This window comes from Bubalus bubalis, chromosome 19, assembly GCF_019923935.1.
Source record: "Bubalus bubalis isolate 160015118507 breed Murrah chromosome 19, NDDB_SH_1, whole genome shotgun sequence".
Lineage (NCBI taxonomy): Eukaryota > Metazoa > Chordata > Mammalia > Artiodactyla > Bovidae > Bubalus > Bubalus bubalis.
The window spans coordinates 71,544,301-71,556,008 of NC_059175.1; the positions used below are offsets into that span (position 1 = coordinate 71,544,301).

General features: G+C 39.0%; 1 long non-coding RNA gene across 1 annotated transcript; it reads left to right on the forward strand.

Moving 5' to 3' along the window:
* The first annotated feature begins 1,145 nt into the window (after nt 1-1,145).
* On the forward strand, nt 1,146-11,409 carry LOC123330579. The gene is made up of 2 exons (XR_006546598.1): nt 1,146-4,008; nt 11,184-11,409. It is a non-coding gene; the product is annotated as an uncharacterized LOC123330579 (long non-coding RNA).
* The last annotated feature ends 299 nt before the right edge of the window (nt 11,410-11,708 follow it).

Below are 11,708 nucleotides of genomic sequence, written 5' to 3' on the forward strand. Positions count from 1 at the left end.
GGCTGTTCAGGGTCCTTAGTTGTTGCAGAATATTATTAGGAACATTCTATGAATATTGCTATGAAAAATGGCATTGGATATTATATTTTGATTGCAGTGCATTTGCTGATGGCTTTTGTTGGAATGAACATTTTAATAACTCATTCTTCCAGTGCATGAGCATGGAATATTTTTGTGTTTATTTGCATTTTCTTTGGTGTCTTAATCAGTGCTTTCTAGTTTTCTGACTACTGGTCTTTTATGTCCTTGGTTAAGTTTTTTCTTAATTTTTGTTTCTGATTCTTATTAGTGTATAGAAACACAACTGATTTTCATATATTGATTCAGATTGTAAATTGTAGTATTTTGTATGATTGTAAATTGATCCCAAATTATTCAACTTTACTGAATGTATTCTAACAACTTTATGTGGGAAATTTTATTTATAAATTCCATGTGGACTCCTTCAAGGGCAATGAGCATCACAACTTCCCTTGAACTTCATCTGGGTAAGTCTTGGCCTCTATAAGAAAGTTTCAAGCCTGTCTGATCTGGTTTTCTTTTGTGGTATTGACATGGTTGTTTTGAAAAAAATTTACTTTTCAGTAACTTAAAATGTGCAGGAAACTCTTAATATTGGTAAACAAAACAAAACAAAACAAAACACCTCACATTTGCCACATCACCTAAAACACTCCATGCGTTTTATCCAAAATGGGCGCATTCTCCTGTGGAACCAGCACATAATCTCCAAAATCAGGAAATCATATAGTTTCTACATTATAATGTAATCCACAGCCCCACTTCCACTTTCAGCAATTGTCAGATTGTATGAATGTATCTTTTTTTCCTATCCTCATCCAATTTTTTTAAGACTGTTACTGAGATTTTCAGACATTTGGACAAACTTGATGGATGTAAAGTAGACATGGTGAATATGGGATCTGGGTGGACTTTTCTATGTGGATTTTTTCACTAAAGATGTTTTTAATGTTTATTCATTTTGTAACATGTACCAATACTACATTCTTTTTCCCCATAGTAATTAAACATAAATAACATGCCATTTACCATTTACATATTTGTAAGCATACAGTGTTGTAGTATGAACTACCTTTCCTTGTTTTGCAAACCAGTTTAATAATGTGCACCTTGTGCGTGCTTTGGAGAAACTCGGGAAACTGATTCATTGACTGAAATGACCCAAGATATCACCTTAGATACCGTCTTCATCTAAAAACAAAACAGGGGCTTCCTGGTGGTCCAGTGGCTAGGACTGGACACTCCTTAAGAAGGAGGCCCAGGTCCCATCCCTGATCAGAGAACTAGCTCTCCCATGCCACAAGTAAGAGTTTGCCTGCCACAGCTAAATATCTGGCTTGCCTCAACGAAGGTCGACCTGGCGCAGCCAAATAAAAAAACAAATAAATATTAAAAAATAAAACGAAAGGAAAGGAAGGGTATGGTTGTTGTACAGATTTACGTCTTAGCTTTCCCTATTGATAAAAAAAAGAGTTTCACAAGACTATCATCCTTCTATATGATATATACAGAGAACTCCTTTGAAATGAGATTTCTCTTGTAAATGTAACTCAGAAGAGCCATCTTGAACTTGGGTTTCAGAGATGATCATGTGTCCTCTTAAAAAAAAATGTTAATTAAGTCCAACGAATTCTCATGCTGAAGGGGTATATTTTGGGGTAGCATTTGCTCCCCTCCACTTTGGATGTATCCCAATTTGCTTACACAGTCATCTACTGAAGACATCCTGATATTTGAAAGTTTTTAGCTATTAGAAGTAGAGCTCCTGTGTCTAATTGTGTGATACTTTTTGTCTGGACACTTTTTCAAAGCTGTTTACTAAGTACTAGACATGTAGTGTTCAGGTCACAGGTGAGCCTTTTTTAGCTGAGGAAAAATCCAGCTAAGTTTCTCTGTGGCATGTGGGATCTTCCTGGGTAAGGGATCGAACTTGAGTGTTTTGCATCATCAGGCAGATCCTTTACCACTGAGCCACCAGAGAAGCCCCGCCCCCCCGCCCCCCTTTTTTTGAGTTTACTGGATCTAATAGGTGTGCAGTGCTACCTTACTGTTGTTTTAGTTTGTAATTTCCTTATGATATATGATTTTGAGTATTTTTGATATGCTGATTTACTATCTTTATATTTTCTTTGGCCAGGTATTCAGATTTATACATTTTTAATGAGGTTGTTTGTTCCAGATTTTTTGGTATAGTTGGAGTACAATCCAGAAGTAGATGTTTTTTTGGAACACCTTTGCTTTCTCCATGATTCAGTGAAAGTTGTCAACTTGATCTCTACATGTACAGTAATAAAAGAACCATAGCTATTTATAATGCGGGGGCTTTAGGGAAGTCATTAGGTCATGAAGGCTTTGCTTTGCCCTCATGAACTGAATTAGTGCCTGTTCATGCTTAGTTGTGTCTGACTCTGTGACCCCATGGACTGTAACCCCCCCAGGCTCCTCTGTCCATGTGGTTCTCCAGGCAAGAATACTGGAGTGGGTTGCCATTTCCTGATCCAGGGAACATTCCCTACACAAGGATCAAACTCAGGACTCCTGCATTGCAGGAATATTCATTACTTTCTGAGCTACCAGGGAAGCCCATGAACTGGATTAGTGCCCTCATAAAAGAGCCCAGGGCACTCCCTTGCCCCATGTGATGTGTGGGCACAGCAAAAAGACAGCCATCTACAAACCAGGAAGAATGCTTTCATCAGAACCCAATCCAATCTTAGGCTTCCAGCTTTCAGAACAGTGATAAATAAATGCTTATGTTATAATTACTATTGCAGCCCAAACAAGCTAAGCAACCATTAACATAATGTTCAGATATCAACAGTTTTCACCAGAAGACTATACATGAAAGAATGTGTTCTGTTTGATTTCACTTGTGTAAAATTCAGAAAAAGACAGAAACTATGTAGAGTGCTAAAAATAAAGATTCATCTAACTTGAGGAATACTGACTCAGAAAGAAGATGAGAAGTTTGTCTGATGTAGTGTTGGTCTTCTACTTGGTTTAGAAGTTTGGTCATAAAGGCATTTTTACTTTGAAAAAATTCAATAAATTGTAAACTTATGTTTTGTGCACATTTTGAATGTGTACTATAAACATTTGAAATATATTAAAAATGATACTACTCTTCAAAGAAGCAAAACTTCCTTTGAATATGAAAGCAGTCTCTTTGTCTACTGAAGGCAGAATGTATTAGTTTGCGAGGGCTGCTATAACTAAGTACCACCGACTGGGGTGGCTTAAACAAAAGAGGCTGATTTCTTTCCTGTTTGGAGGATAGTAATTCAAGATCAAAATGTTAGTACGGTTGGTTTCATTCTGAAGCTTCCGTCTGGCTTATAGACAGCCATCACCTCCTGTGTCTCTCACAGTCTTTCCTGTGTGTATTCTTGTGTTCTAATCTCCTGTCTTAAAAAAGATACCAGTCATCTTGGGTTAGGATGCACTATTTGAACCGATTACAATTTAATTTCCTCTTTAAAAACTATATCTACAAATTCAGTCGTATTCAGAAGTACTGGGAGTCAAGATTTTGATATATGGATATTAAATTAACTTTTCAACCCATAACCCAAAGTGGGATGGTAATAGGTTGTGGCACAAAGTTATGATAATTGTGTGGAAGAAATTGTGTTAAATTGGATTAAACAAATATTACAGAATATGGCATGAGTATCGATGGCAGACATCAATATTATGATGTAGACGTCCCAATGTATGAAGGAAAATATTGACACTGAATCTAAAAAAGAAAAGCACTAGAAACCAGTTGGGCCCCGTGGCAAATCTGCATTGTACCCAATTGTTATTTCTCCAGAGAACTCATTTAGTGCAAAATACTATCTAACAAAGCGATTACTTAATACTCACCTATATGTATAATCTCTTAAGGAAATGGCATCAGTCTACAAATATATAAATCCTGCCTGCATTATTCAGCAGAAGAGCCATGACATTGACGCTCTTTCTAAAATGGCTCTTCCTTCAAAGGTATGTAGACTTCTGTATTATACATTTATTTATAACCATCAAAACTCTACTTTCTTATTTGGGCAATCATGTGCCAAAACTAGACTTATGATTCATAAATGACAAGAAAGAAAAAGGAAATACCAAGACCAGAAAAGTGTGGATATTTACTATTTTAGGTACTATTACTTATATAATTCATTGAGTCATTTAGGTGGATGATAAGGAATATATTGAATGCCATTCTCTATGATTCTTTACTTAATGACTAATAGCTGCCATTTATTGATGACTACCTAGTCCATGGATGTACAAAGTGTCAGAAATGACTGAGCACAAACACACACAGACATGTATGGAGAACAATATGTTCCATGGTGCATACTTTCTGTTGCATAATCCTCAAAATAAACCTACTCATATAAGGAATCCATTTTGACAAAAAAAAAAAAATGATGAAGCCCAGAAATATTAAGAAACATTGTCCAGAGTGCATGGATAAAAATTGTTAAAGCCAGAATGGGAATTCAACAAGTTGACTCCATAGCCCATGTTTTTATCAGTAAATTCTACTCAGTTCAGTTCAGTCACTCAGTCGTGGCCGACACTTTCCAACCCATGGCCTGCAGCAGGTCAGGCCTCCGTGTTCATCACCAACTCCTGGAGTTTACTCAAACTCATGTCCACTGAGTTGGTGATGCCATCCAACCATTTTATCCTCTGTCGTCCCCTTCTCCTCCCACCTTCAATCTTTCCCAGCATCAGGGTCTTTTCAAATGAGTCAGTTTTTCACATTAGGTGGCCAAAGAATTGGAGTTTCAGCTTCATTAGGTCTTCCAATGAATACTCAGGATTGATTTCCTTTAGGATGGACTGGTTGGATCTCCTTTCTGTCCAAGGGACTCTCAAGAGTCTTCTCCAACACCACAGTTAAAAAGCAACAATTCTTCAGCGCTCAGCTTTCTTTATAGTCCAACTCTCACATCCATACATGCTGCTACTGCTAAGTCGCTCCAGTCGTGTCCGACTCTGTGTGACCCCATAGATGGCAGCCCACCAGGCTCGCCCATCCCTGAGATTCTCCAGGCAAGAATACTGGAGTGGGTTGCCATTTCCTTCTCCAGTGCATGGAAGTGAAAAGTGAAGTGAAGTCACTCAGTCGTGTCCGACTCTGTGCGACCCCATGGACTGCAGCCCACCAGGCTCCTCCGTCCATGGGATTTTCCTAGATGGACCTTTGCTGGAAAAGTAGACTCTGATTTTTAATATGCTATCTAAGTTGGTAATAACTTTCCTTCCAAAGGGTAAGTGTCTTTTAATTTCATGGCTGCAGTCACCATCTGCAGTGATTCTGGAGCTCCAAAAATAAAGTCTATCCTTGTTTCCATTGTTTCTCCATCTTTTTGCTATGAAGTGATGGGACCAGATGACACGACCTTAGTTTTCTGAATGTTGAGCTTTAAGCCAACCTTCTCACTCTCCTCTTTCACTTTCATCAAGAGGCTCTTTAGTTCTTCTTCACTTTCTGCCATAAGGGTGGTATCATTTGCATATCTGAGGGTATTGATATTCCTCCCAGCAATCTTGTTTCCAGCTTGTGCTTCATCCAACCCAGTGTTTCTCATGATGTACTCTGCATATAAGTTAAATAAACAGGGTGACAAGATACAGCCTTGACAGTCTCCTTTCTCGACTTGGACCAGACTGTTGTTCTAACTGTTGATTTCTGACCTACATATAGATTTCTCAAAAGGCAGGTCAAGTGGTCTGGTATTCCCATCTCTTTCAGAATTTTCCAGTTTATTGTGATCCACACAGTCAAAGGCTTTGGTATAGTCATTAAAGCAGAATTAGATGTTTTTTTCTGAAACTCTCTTGTTTTTTCAATGTTTTTCAAACAGATGTTGGCAATTTGATCTCTGGTTCCTCTGCCTTTTCTAAAACCAACTGAACATCTGGAAATTCATGGCTCATGTATTGCTGAAGCCTGGCTTGGAGAATTTTGAGCATTAGTTAACTCATGTATGAGATGAGTGCAACTGTGCGGTAGTTTGAGCATTCTTAGGCATTGCCTTTCTTTGTGATTGGAATGAAAACTGACATTTTCCAGTCCCATGGCCACTGCTGAGTTTTCCAAATTTGCTGGCATACTGAGTGCAGCACTTTCACAGCATCATCTTTCGGGATTTGAAATAGCTCAACTGGAATTCCATCACCTCCACTAGCTTTGTTCGCAGTGATGCTTCCTAAGGCCCACTTGACTTCGCCTTCCAGGATGTCTGGCTCTAGGTGAGTGATCACACCATTGTGCTTATCTGGGTCATGAAGATCTTTTTTGTACAGCTCTTCTGTGTATTCTTGCCACCTCTTCTCAATATCTTCTGCTTCTGTGAGGTCCGTACCACTTCTGTCCTTTATCGTGCTCCTCTTTGCATGAAATATTTTCTTGGTATCTCTAATCTTCTTGAAGTGATCTCTAGTCTTTCCCATTCTATTTTTTCCTCTATTAATTTCCAATCAGATCAGATCAGATCAGTCCCTCAGTCGTGTCCAACTCTTTCCGACCCCATGAATCGCAGCACTCCAGGCCTCCCTGTCCATCACAAACTCCCGGAGTTCACTCAGACTCATGTCCATCGAGTCAGTGATGCCATCCAGCCATCTCATCCTCTGTCGTCCCCTTCTCCTCCTGCCCCCAATCCCTCCCAGCATCAGAGACTTTCCCAATGAGTCAACTCTTCGCATGAGGTGGCCAAAGTACTGGAGTTTCAGCTTTAGCATCATTCCTTCCAAAGAAATCCCAGGGCTGATCTCCTTTAGAATGGACAGGTTGGATCTCCTTGCAGTCCAAGGGACTCTCAAGAGTCTTCTCCAACACCACAGCTCAAAAGCATCAGTTCTTCAGCGCTCAGCCTTCTTCACAGTCCAACTCTCACATCCATACATGACCACAGGAAAAACCATAGCCTTGACTAGATGAACCTTTGTTGGCAAAGTAATGTCTCTGCTTTTGAATATGCTATCTAGGTTGGTCATAACTTTCCTTCCAAGGAGTAAGTGTCTTTTAATTTCATGGCTGCAGTCACCATCTATAGTGATTTTGGAGCCCAGAAAAATAAAGTCTGACCCTGTTTCCACTGTTTCCCCATCTATTTCCCATGAAGTGGTGGGACTGGATGCCATTATCTTCGTTTTCAGAATGTTGAGCTTTAAGCCAACTTTTTCACTCTCCACTTTCACTTTCATCAAGAGGCTTTTTAGTTCCTCTTCACTTTCTGCCATAAGGGTGGTGTCATCTGCATATCTGAGGTTATTGATATTTCTCCAAGCAATCTTGATTCCAGTTTGTGTTTCTTCCAGTCCAGCGTTTCTCATGATGTACTCTGCATATAAGTTAAATAAACAGGTTGACAATATACAGCCTTGATGAACTCCTTTTCCTATTTGAAACCAGTCTGTTGTTTCATGTCCAGTTCTAACTGTTGCTTCCTGACCTGCATACAGATTTCTCAAGAGGCAGATCAGGTGGTCTGGTATTCCCATCTCTTTCAGAATTTTCCAGAGTTTATTGTGATCCACACAGTCAAAGGCTTTGGCATAGTCAATAAAGCAGAAGTAGATGTTTTTCTGGAACTCTCTTGCTTTTTCCATGATCCAGCGGATGTTGGCAATTTGATCTCTGGTTCCTCTTCCTTTTCTAAAACCAGCTTGAACATCAGGAAATTCATGGTTCACATATTGCTGAAGCCTGGCTTGGAGAATTTTGAGCATTACTTTACTAGCGTGTGAGATGGGTGCAACTGTGCGGTAGTTTGAGCATTCTTTGGCATTGCCTTTCTTTGGGATTGGAATGAAAACTGACCTTTTCCAGTCCTGTGGCCACTGCTGAGTTTTCCAAATTTGCTGGCATATTGAGTGCGGCACTTTCACAGCATCATCTTTCAGGATTTGGAATAGCTCAACTGGAATTCCATCACCTCCACTAGCTTTGTTCGTAGTGATGCTTTCTAAGGCCCACTTGACTTCACATTCCAGGATGTCTGGCTCTAAGTCAGTGATCACACCATTGTGATTATCTGGGTCGTGAAGACCTTTTTTGTACAGTTCTTCTGTGTAATCTTGCCATCTCTTCTTAATATCTTCTGCTTCTGTTAGGTCCATACCATTTCTGTCCTTTATCGAGCACATCTTTGCATGAAATGTTCCTTTGGTATCTCTGATTTTCTTGAAGAGATCCCTAGTCTTTCCCATTCTATTGTTTTCCTCTATTTCTTTGCATTGATCACTGAAGAAGGCTTTCGTATCTCTTCTTGCTATTCTTTGGAACTCTGCATTCAGATGTTTATATCTTTCCTTTTCTCCTTTGCTTTTCGCTTCTCTTCTTTTCACCGCTATTTGTAACCCTGTTTAAAATAGACTGTATACAGGCAACACTTAAATATACTACGAGGTCCAGTCTAACACAGTGATGGTTTACCCCATGAATGGACTCTCGGGACTAAGCCTCCTTTATCTACATATGCAAACATGCTAACCCTGACCTGTCACTGTGAGCCCCAGTGTATGTGACACTGTGCCAAGTGTAGTCATCGGATAACTCATAAACACATTTGCATAAGCACATGTTAATTTGGAGGTATCTTTGTAAGAGTTGAATATGCTTTCTTAGGATATTTTATATAAATAATTGCTTTTCACTTGTTTTTATAAGTAATATATAATTTCATGAGAAAAAATTAAGACTTCATCACTTTTCCATGAATATAAAAGTTGGTGGATCCTCATTTATCAAAAAAGCTTTCAATAACATTCATACATGCATGGACTTTTGAAAACAAACATGTATTCAGAATCTTCAGCTAGTGTCATGAATCAATCAGAAGGTTAGCTCTCAATATGTATTGCTCTATAATTAACACTATTTGGTTTCAAACCATCTGTTGACTCACCGTAATTCTACTATTTGGTTTAGATTTTGGCTAGTTGTTTTTCTCTTCATTAATTTAAATAGGTGAAAAATTTATGAGTAGAGCCTATCATGTCCTTCTCATAGTTTAAAAAGATGAAGCAATATGGATTTTTGTCATTTAAAATCTGACTTTTGATCCGAAGAATGTCCTGTTAAACATTTGATTGCTATGATGAAGGTATTGTTTGATTCCAAATTCTTGTCACTAACATTACATTCTTGGGTTTGTATTTAGCTGCTTAAATCAAGCTTTTAATAACTAGAGTGGATCAACCAGTTAAGAATCTGTGTAAAACCAAACGGCATTGCACTAGACATGTGTTAAAATGTGATCAGCACAGCTCAAACTGGTATCCATTGGGATCTGATTACATGTTTATAATTCATGTTGATTGGTGTCCACTTAATCTACCTTCATTCTTAATATAAGTGGAATCCATTTTTTTTTGTCCTTGTTGACTCTTGCTAATAATACCAGCATAAAGCAAATCGGAAGCAGAAGCAATTTCTCATGAATGAGTTTATTCTTGTTTAAGGGCTAATCCAATTAAAAGGGCTGCACAACTGAACATGTGGAGAAAGACTGAGAAGTAACAGTTACTTGTGGTAGTATCACGGGAAAGATGGATTCATTTAAGCACAGAAAGTATTGTTACTCAGGCTAATTTACCAATTGCCCACAAGCCACATTCCCTCAGATTGGTTCTGAGAAAAAGCAGATGGTGGGAGGAGAGTTCTTTTTCATAACTTTAGGTTCTGAGCAGGAAGAAAGAGTACTATTTGATTAGTATTGGAAACTACATTAACAATTTTTTTAAATGTTTTCAAATCACCGAAGTTTGCTTCTAACAAGTTGGTGTCAAGTATGAAACGATAGGCTGCTCAAGAAACAATCATACGGACAGAAATCATTATAACTTGACCCTTTAAGATCACATTTTCTGTGATCCTTATGGCAGACATAGTCCTCAGTGTCCACTATTTTATGTTTTGTTTTATAAGTAAAACCTCTGTCACCCAGCTGCTCACCACGTCCCATCGCCCCCGTCAGTGGGAGACAGAAGGCTTCAAGTCCTGGCAATGAGCCATCAGTAGAAAGTGGTGCCTGAAACCTAGAGACCACCTTGTCTATGTTAAAGCCATTAGATACGGACTGTATTCTCTTCCTTCCCACTTGAAAATGTTGCCACTGAAATGACCACTTTTTAGACAAAGATGGAAACCACATATTGAGGGTCTAATTGCTTTTCCCAATCCCCTTAACTCATATTTCTGCCTGAGAAAGGAGTAGATTACTTTATTAACTCACTGCATCTTGGGAGTTCACTTAGCCATAGTGCTATATTTGCCCTTATAATACTTTCCATAAACATATCCTTGGCACTTCATCTCTGCATCTTACCACTCATTAGGACAATTTTTACCTGAGAATGATCAAGTCTCTTCAGAAACTATTCTGGTATTGAGAGAAGGGCATCTTGTCTTCTGTCTTAACCAGAAGGAGAAAAACTCAAGGTTCTGATCTATATTAGATATTAGGTTATATATCCCTTTGTCCTAACTACTCGATGAGTCCTTGGACTTGTTATGACCTTTAAGAGTCCAGTTGTCACATTAACTGGTTTTGGATCCCTTTTGACCCGTCATCTAGGCCATTTTGCTAGCCTTTTTAGGTACTTACAAGTCTCTTTCTTAAGCTTAGGAAATCTCAGCTATTTTTTGTCTGCACTGTGCTTGCAGGTGTAGATAAGGTGTGTTTTGACCAGACATTTGAGCCAGCACATCTTTAACTGTCCTTACTTATTAGTGGGGCTTCCCCAATGGTTCAGCAGCAAGAGATTTTAATTTTAATGTCAATTAAATATAAGAGACATGATTTCAACCCCTGGGGGAACATCCCCTGGAGAAGAGAATGGCAACCCACTCCAGTATTCTTGCCTGGAAAATCCAATGGACAGAAGAGCCTGATGGGTTACAGTCCATAGGGTGACACACAGTCAAGCACAACTGAGCATGCACACACTCACACGCACTGATCAGGAGTGAGACTGTTCCCCCAGAAGATGTGTTAAGTTCCTAACCTGAAGAACTTCATAGTTTGGTTATAGGATCATTGGGTTATAGGGTCATTATTTGGATATAGGGTCGTTGAAGATGCAATTGTTAATATGAAGTCATACTGAAGTAAGGTGGACCATTAATCCAGTGTGAGTGATCTCCTTACAAGAATGAAGAAATCTGGACACAGATGTAGAGGGAAGATGACCATGAGAAGACAGCAGAGACTGGAAAGATGCTTACAAGACAAGGAATGCCTGGGACCATGAGCAGCTGGAAAAAACAAGGAAGGAACCTCCCCTAGAGCTTCATAGAGAGCCTGGTTCTGCCAATACCTTGACTTCAGACTTGTAGGCTCCAGAACTGTGAGAAAATAAATTTTTGTTGTTCTAAGTCAATGAGTGTGTGGTACTTTGTTAACGCAGACTGATGAAACTAATATATTTCTTTACAGTATTGTTTAAATGTTAGAACTTTGGTTTTACTTTAGTTTTTCTTAGTCTCCCAGGCTATCATCCTTTCTGCTTTGGAAGCTCTTCAAATGTATCTGAAGTTTCTTTGGTAAACCTGTGGTTTTGCAGCAACCTCCCCTGAATCCAGTGTGCTACCCAGAAGGGGCACCAGATTCCTTTCAAAAGATTCACTGACCTTTAAACCCTTCTCACATTGCCAATCTCAGGTTCAGCCCTTACTC